The 9,180-nt window shown below is 35.6% G+C and overlaps 1 protein-coding gene across 9 annotated transcripts in view; it reads right to left on the bottom strand.

Annotated features, from left to right (window-relative positions):
* Positions 1–9,180, bottom strand: part of Fut8 (fucosyltransferase 8) — a 227,694-nt gene that overhangs the window by 105,284 nt on the left and 113,230 nt on the right. The gene's annotated exons all lie outside the window — the stretch shown is intronic.

Here is a 9,180-nt window from a genome sequence, read left to right as displayed (position 1 = left end):
CGAAGGTATCAGATACTCTGTTGAGAAAAAATATTTTATTCAAATAAGATGTTTCTTATAACTATATTTACCCATTTAAACTAATGTATAAAAATTTGAACTTTTTCACTTATAATACCCAAAATTATGTTATCATATAACTTTCAGAGTCAAATCAAGAATAGAGAAAATGGGTCTAGCAGAGTATCATAACATGGGATCCTGTGTGAGAAGACCTGGACCTGGATTTAACTATAAGATACTACAACAAAAACATTACATGAGCCAGGCGGTGGTGGCGCATGCCTTTAATCCCAGCACTTGGGAGGCAGGGGCAGGTGGATTTCTGAGTTCAAGGCCAGCCTGGTCTACAGAGAAAGTTCCAGGATAGCCAAGGCCACACAGAGAAACCCTGTCTCGAAAAACAAAACAAACAAACAAAAAATTAGATCTCAATTTAATTCCCAGAAAAATCTATATCTCTGTTTTTTCAAGTATGAACTATAGCATTCTTTTTTCATCTAGCAATCCCAAACAGAAAAATGTAAATAGCTGTCCACTGTCAATTCAAAGGAGTTAAATGAAGACATCTCGGAGAAAACTTTAAAATCTAAGTAACAAACAAATTCAGGTTACATCTCCAGTGTTTTCTACAGAAATGAAATTGCTAATTATTTACTTATGTTAGCAAACTGCTAATTTTTGCAAATTCTTATTTAGAATTTAACTGAAAACATGTTACATGAGCAGGGTTGTTTTGTTAATTTTTGTAGTATTAGAGATCAAACCCTACACCCTGCATGTTAGACAAGCACTCTACTGACCTACACACCTCCAGTTGCTTTTTAAAAGAGATATACAAGATTAAATATAATGATTAATAAGTCAATTTCCATGAACTCTCAGGAAAAGTAATCACTAAAATATCTTATGAGTTCTAAGTATGTTCTACATATCTTAATAGCTAAAAGATATGGAAACATCCTAACCTTGCAACCTACTGGCGATTATTAAATTTGTTTCCACAGGCACTTATTTAATGTAAGTGCTATCTGTCTTTCCCCCTGGCTTTACTAAATCCTGTTAGGGCACTCTTCTACACCTGGCAGCTGAGGTATTCTCTAATGCATAACAATTTCTTCATAAATATTCCTGGAATAATTATAGTAACAAACACTTAGCGATCAGAGCTAGGAGGAAGGAAGAAAGGGTGATGATGGCAGTGAAAAAGAAAAAGCTCTGTCATTGAGCATCCAAACATCACTGAGGTAAAAACATAACTTCTGTAAAATTGAAATCAGAATACTCAGAAATCCAATTACTACTTTAAAACTCCAAATGACATACATTTAAAAGCCTATGCTTTTCATTATGAAATGAAACCAGAAGTAGATGACAGGGGAGGGCAGGAGAGGGGAGGGGAGGAGGAAAGAGAGAGGGGAGGGGAGGGGAGGAGAGAAGAGGGGTGGGAAGAAGTGGAAAGGAGTGGGGAAGAGAGAGGAGAAGAGAGAGGAGGAAAGGATGTGAGAGGGGTAGGGCAGAGGGAAGAGTGGGGAGAGGGGAGGGAAAGGGGAGAGAAGGAAAGGGAAGGGAAGCTCAAATACAGGTCATTGTGAAGAATTCAGACAACTATTCTAGGCTGACTTGGTTAAAATAACTATCCAATATTGTTTCAGCTATTAAATTACCATTCTTTAAAAATCTATAGATTTTTTTTTTTAAAAGAAATTCTCTGTATCACAACTCTTGTCAATAACACCTTGTTTTCTTCATGTACTCTAAAGGCAGTTCTGGACTTTAAAGCAGATTCTGAATCTTGACAGAACTTATATACTAAGCAGAAAGATAAACTATTAGTAAAAAGCTCTTACAGGTAATGATGGATGGCAGTAAGTGGCTTTTTTTTTTTTTAACTAAGTGGTTTTCTTAAGAAATATAATTACCTTGCTTGTCAGCCACTTTGCTCCATTGCAAATTTTTTAAAGAATAATTGACGACAACATGATAAACTATTCTTGAGAAGTAACATATTTGGAATAAAATGTTGAAAGGAGACTCAGAGATCTTGAAAGACATAGTATCTTTGGATGTGTGGCCGAAAATCATTCCTGCACCTCCAAATATAGGCTTCCTGCAGCCCAAGTTATAAGTCCTCTATATGACACAAGCTCACACTATGAGTTAAGATTTAAGAATATTTTCCAAAATTCTCATAATCAAATCAAAAAACACAGTCCTAAAAAAGAACTTTTTTTTCCTTAGAAAACATTGATTTTTCAAACATGCTTTAAGATAAAAGTAAAGAGCCATGACAAACAGTGCAAAGGGGATAAGAAGGTTAGAAACACGGTAATGTGGACAAGTTTGGGATGCTTTCCTCTCTCCTGGCCTTCTGCAGTGCATTAGCAACACATCTGTTCCTAACACCAGATCCTAACACCATTTTCTTTTACTACTACTTTAGCACTGATAACTGAATCTTTTTGCTTTCTTGTTGAAAAGAAATGTTGTAATGTTGGAAACTGGGCTCAGACAAACTAAGTTTTATGTTCAAAAGCGTCTTTCAAAAATTCCCTCTAAACCACTAACATATTTACAAATTTGCCTTCATTATTTTACTATGGAAACAAAACATTATTTTTTCCACGAGAAATAAAGGAGGCTAGGGAGAGGGTAGGAAAGGAAAAAGGGAGGAATGATGAAGGTGTGGAGGGAGACTGGAAGAATAGTTTGTTTGTAATTAGTTTACCTCGTATCCATGAGGACCTGAATTCAATCAAACTGCCCCACACACCACCACCACCACCACCACCACCACAGCCACCACAACAAAACTAACCAAAGCTAAATATATTAGTTCAGATTTAAGCAAATACATTTATATATTCTTTTTCTCACAAATCAAGGGTATATATAAATATAATACACAGATGTACATAAAACTCCAGGGTGTACATTTATACAGATTTCAATGACTAGATCCTTTTAATGTAAAGGCAGAGCACATTAGCCCAGCAGAATACTTACCACAACAAACTACTTAAACTTTCAAAGCAAATACTTGAAACATTTCCTTAATTCACTTTTTTTGTTTTATTGCCAGTTTTAAAAACAACATAGTAAGAATAGCTATTGTAATGTATTATACTCCAATTATATTCAAAGCACTGTTTAGCATATAATACATATGTATAAATATATAATTTCATCTAAAGTATGTATATATATGTGTATGTATATATATATATGTATATTTTACAATTTCATCTAAATTGACAATAATACTGAAAAGTAAAATATATTATAAATTAAGAACACTTAGGTTCAGGTTAAGCAAATTTGCTTGTAGTTCCAAGCTAGTAATTGGCATAGTTAGAGCTGGAAATAGCTTTTCTTAACCTTCCTTCTTGTTAGTAGAATTAAAACACATAAAGAACAAATCAAATGAGACGACATGAGTTATAAATACCTAATTCAAAATGTTTACCTTACTTAGTTGTCCATATTGGTCAGTTCTGCTAGAGCCAATTATGCGTGGTGTTTTAAATGAGAGGTATTCAGAAGACTCAGGCCTCCAAACTACACTTCTATAACAACATTCTATGGGCTTTATGTAAGTCAGACCACTCTGAGATATGCATAATCTCAAGATATATGGATAAGACAGATGAGTTCATCACAGGAACTGAAAAGATCATTCAAAATCAGTGTTTTGATTTGGTTAAACTGCTCTAGATAATATGGTTAGCCAGTGGTTCAAACAAAACAAAAACACTAAATAAAAGTCCAGGTTGTATATCCTAATTGATTGAAATCCAAAAATAAGAGGAATTAGAAATTTGTTGACTGTCATCCAATGGTCTCTCTAATTTGGTAATTGAGAAATAGGGCCAATATTGTACAATCCATATACACTTTCAGCTTGCTTGTTCATGATAGTGTCTTGCTAGGTACAATATAATGGTCCTAAAATTTTGCTTCTCCTATCTCAGTCTCTCTGTTAGTAGTATTGTTTATTTCATATTTTTATACTATACTATGGTTTTCAGAACAGCTTACATATTTCAAAAGTATTAATATACCCAAAAGAAAAAAAGTATTTATATACCCAAAAGAAACAGACAATTAACTTGGGAGGTGGCTTGTAAGAGAACAACAAAGAGTGAGACTGAATGCTTTGCTTGACCTTTGTAGCTCTTGTATCAAGTTTGAAGAAGAGGACTTTATAAGTTACCCTTTCTCTGAGATGAATGCTTTCCCAAATTATCACAGCCAATGAACCAAATTCTTACCCTCACCTAATGTCTGTGCCACCCTCCAAGCAGAACCATTGTTCATTGAAACAGTTGGTGAATGACTTTACGGATAGACCATCTTAATACATTCACCATTTCTTAAATGAATGTAACCTGTTCTCTGTGGGTTGAGAATAAAGTCACTCACTCAAGTCAAGTAGCAGGAAGTCTGTATCTAAAAAATTGTGCCTACAATTCATTCCTTGGTGCAGCAAAACTGTCAATGGGGTGAGAATAAAGTCACTCACTCAAGTCAAATAGCTTTGACCATAACAGGAAGTCTGTATCCAAAAAATCATGCCTACAATTCATTCCTTGGCGCAGCAGAACTGTCAACTCTCAACTTAGCTACGATGGAAGTAAAATCCTTTGGTGATGTGAGGATCATTGAAGTACAGCCTTATTACAATGAAATCCAATATCTAAAAATTGTTCTTATTTTGGGCTTGTACCACAGTAAGAGCTAAGATTTTAAGTTCTACTAAATACAAAACAAACAAACAAACAAACAAAAAGACTATATATTTATGTTCATTTAACAAAATACTAGTAGTGATGTATTATTTTGAAATATACAGTTAATATGTTCAGAGTTATTTAAAATTTATATTCAGAAAAACGTATGTATTTTCAGTATTGCTGTAGACAAGTATCTACATAAGACTGTTAAATTGTTGTTTTATATCAAACAACTTTTATAATACTCACTTTTATTGTTATAATATTTTATAAATTTTAAAGAATATGACAAAAAAGATATTGTAGGTATTGAAGGGGGAGTCTCTGGGAGGAACTGGGGTACAAAAGGGAAACAAGAATGTGATTTAATTCTATTTACTTAAAAATATGTTTTTGAATGTTAACAAATTCAGATAAATTGAACTCGTGTAACTTTTCTCATCATAATGCAATAAAACTTAAACAAAAGAAAAAATAGATTAAAAAGAAAAGTTCAGGTTGTAAAGGAAGAGAAACCTTGACAAGAATGTAACCATTTTTTAGAGGAATAACACTGGGTAAATTATTAGCCCCTATTATCTTATCTATAATACTATAAAATAACAACTGCACAACAACAAAAGATCAACTTTGTGAACTAAATGTGCTCTGAAAGTAGCTCAATAAATGTTACTAATATATTTATTGTGTTCTTTTGTAAAATTGCATAGAATCCTGTGGAATGTCTTTATGGCCTATCAGAAAACCTTTTTGGAGATTTTAAGGAATATAATGATAGCTTCCTTTTGTGAGATAGTCAGGATTACTAGTTAAAAGAGAAAATCTGTATACAACAGTAAATTGTTAGATAGGGCTTTGCCTGGAAAATTCAACAGACTAGAACTTTAGACTATTTAAAACAAAATGAATCTCTTAAGTTAGTAAAAACTACATAGTTAGTATTTTTGAAATTGACTACTTATGGATTTGGTTTCTACTCCCCTTTGGCAATGTTAGTTGACAAGTATCTAAACAATAAGATTTAGTAACTTCCTGAGGTATTAGGTAAACCCACACCATAGTTTTTATATTAGTTCTGAGAGACAAAAGAAAATAGGAATTTTAGAAGCTTCCTTGTCTACACAATTAAAAAATTTAAGAGATTCTTAAAAATTTCAAAGTTTCTATCTGGTATTTCCCTTTGACCGTAGCCAGAACTCTGCACTCTGGGGCTGAATCTTTTGATTCAGGATCTTCATTCCCAGAGTCTTAGCACCACCAACAGTGTCTAGCCCTTGGCCTAGCCCTGTAGCACCAGTAATAAGACCACTTGTCCAGTAGTTCCACTAGTCTATGGTGTAACCACATGGTAGATGTCTGGGCACTGGCTTGTGGACCATTCCTGCCTGCTTCCCCATAATAGTGTCTTACACTTACTGCTGTTGGCAGGAATAGAGATTCTGTTGTCTTTTACCAAGTCACATCAACAGGGTTATTAAACTTCTATCTAACCCAGAGATCTTCTAAATGTTTCCCCATAGGAGTTATTTTAAGTAAAAAGGTGGCCGAGGGCTGGTGAGATGGCTCAGTGGGTAAGAGCTTTTCCAAAGGTTCTGAGTTCAAATCCCAGAAACCACATGGTGGCTTACAACCACCCGAATTAGATCTGACGCCCTCTTCTGGTGCATCTGAAGACAGCTACAGTGTACTTATGTATAATATAATAAATAAATCTTTGGGCTGGAACGAGCGAGATTGACTGGAGCAAGCAGAGGTACTAAGCGTCAATTTCCAACAACCAGATGAGGGCTCACAACTACCTGTACAGTAACAGTGTATGCTCATATACATAAAATAAATAAATAAATAAATAAATCTTTAAAAAAAGAAAAAAGAAGGTGGCCGAATGGATCTCAAAGCTTGAGGTACAGTATAAATTATCAGATTCCAAAATTAAGTGTCAGACAAAAGCTATTTACACGGAATAATGGCAGTCGTCAACTATAAGCCCACTTATAGAGCCTTTGCTGGAATCACATTTTTTTCTCCCTTTTCAACTAAAGTTGAAATCGCAAAAAGCCCTTGATTATAAAAGAAAACTTCACAAGTCACATATTTATTCTCCTAGAAATGAAAACTCCCTTAAAAGTGCCATTGCTTATTAAATAAGGAAAAAGTAAATTGTGGGTCATTCTTTAATCCAGAAGTTATTTATTTCACACCCAAAGAGTCACATTTTTCTGAACTACTTTCCAGTAAAGGAGCAACTACAGCTCACAACCAAAGTGAAAGCCCTGGCAGGTAGACAGTCAGACAAAGACAGACACAGAGATATATTGACATATATCCACAGAGATTTATGCTTGGTTTAAAAATGAAGCGTGCGCGCACGCACATGTACAAAAACAAACAAAAAAAATACAGAAAAACCTCTGTAATTAATTCCTTAGTTACAATAAGCAAGTGGAAACGTCCCAAAGAGGTAGGCTGTAAGATCTGGAAGCAATCAATGTCCTTTTGCTTATTTCTAGTTTTAAAAACTATTATCGCCAGCGGTGGTGGCGCACACCGCCTTTAATCCCAGCACTTGGGAGGCAGAGGCAGGCTGATTTCTGAGTTTGAGGCCAGCCTGGTCTACAGAGTGAGTTCCAGGACAGCCAAGGCTACACAGAGAAACCCTGTCTCGAAAAAACAAAAACAAAAACAAACAAACGAACAAAATCCTATTATCATGCAATACAGTTTGTACCTTTGTAGTTACAACCAGCTCACAAAGAGAATTGTAACGAATAATCCGTGCCTTGCCTGAACCATTAATCTTATCAGTAAAACCTGAGGCTGCTGGATTATATAAAATTCACTGGCACACAAAAACCTGCTTTAATGCACAAACTTCTCTAGATTTTTATGCAGTTTCTTTAGGAGACAGAGCACAACTACTTCCCAGATAAGATATTAAAGATGAGGTATTCTTCATAAAACATTCTAGCAGCAAGCTATATTACCTCAGAGGTCAAGACCAAGAAAGGTTCTCTTCAGCTTCTCCACCTGTTGCCACATTACAATCATAATAATACCACTTAACCTTAGGACTTCACCTTAGGTAGATTAATCTCCTTTTTTCCCAGCACTATCAGGCAAGTTTGCCAATATTAAGTTATAAAAAACAAAACAAAACCCTTGTGAGGTGAGCATTTTCACCTAAAAGTTAACTGTTATCAAAGAGTTGAGTTTTCCTTGTCTGTTGTTGCTGTGTGGCTGAGGGATAACACACATTTTTAGCATTCGCCACACATTGATAAACTTTGGAGTAGGAGAGAAAGAAGGGATTTTTCCCACTGGTCCTCATCCTTTAGATGCACATATAAAAATAATTTTGTAGGCTAAGTCAAGATATTTCAATTTTAGCAAACACCTACACTCTTCCCATTTCCTGTGGATTTGTCTGCATCCTGTGTTACAAATGAACTGGGTATGTTGAAGCTAAAAATATGCTTGTTACAAAGACATGTCCAACTCAAAAGACATCGAAGGAACATTTTTCATACTGTGTGTATGTACATGTGTGCATTTGTGAAGGCTAGAGGTGAACACTGTGTATCTCCCTTCCTTCCTCACTCACTCACTACGAAAAAAGACATACACAAGAAGGGCAGCCACATATGAGCCACCCTAAAAAATGATGACAAGTTTGTATGTGAGGGAGAGAAAAACATTTAACATGAAAGAATAAAATGAAACAAAAACATCAGTTTGAAAGGATATACTACTTTCTATTATTAACAGTATAGCAAGAAAAGGACAACGAGTAAAGACTCACAAGAGTGAGGACACTGATATGGTTACAAAATCAATATTTGCCCTAGGTCATATTTCTGGCCTCACATTTTTTTTTAATCTGTAAGAGTCACTACATGGCACAGGTTCCTTCCAGTCTGGGCCAGTACCCTGAGCAGACAGACCATGGGCACAAATTCCACAGCCAGTCCCACACCACCCAGAGGAAGCTCCACTCCCAGGTGCTCTAAAAGGCCCAGGATCACAGGATCCCAGGAGCTTGGTCATACTAGGATCTCAGGGTCTCAGAGGCAGGAGCTCTGACACGCCCAGGATCTCAGGAATCTCAGAATCCCAGACACAGCTGAACTCTGAGAAGTTCTGACACAACCAGGATCACAAGAAGGACAGGATCCAGTCAGATATAGCAAGGGCAGGGAGCACTAGGGATATCAGATGGTAGGAGGCAAGCATAAGAACATTAGCAACAGAAACCAAGGTTACTTGGCATCATCAGAACCCAATTCTCCCACCATAGCAAGTCCTGGATACACCATCACACCAGAAAAGAAAGATTCAGATATAAAAATCACTTATCATGATGATGATACAGGAAATTAAGGAGGACATAAATAACTCCCTTAAAGAAATACAGGAGAACACAAGTAAACAGCTAGAAGCCCTTAAAGAG

Source organism: Mastomys coucha, unplaced genomic scaffold (genome assembly GCF_008632895.1).
Source record: "Mastomys coucha isolate ucsf_1 unplaced genomic scaffold, UCSF_Mcou_1 pScaffold6, whole genome shotgun sequence".
NCBI classification, from domain to species: domain Eukaryota; kingdom Metazoa; phylum Chordata; class Mammalia; order Rodentia; family Muridae; genus Mastomys; species Mastomys coucha.
Note: the sequence above shows the minus strand (reverse complement) of the source record. Positions and strands in the feature narration are given on the sequence as shown.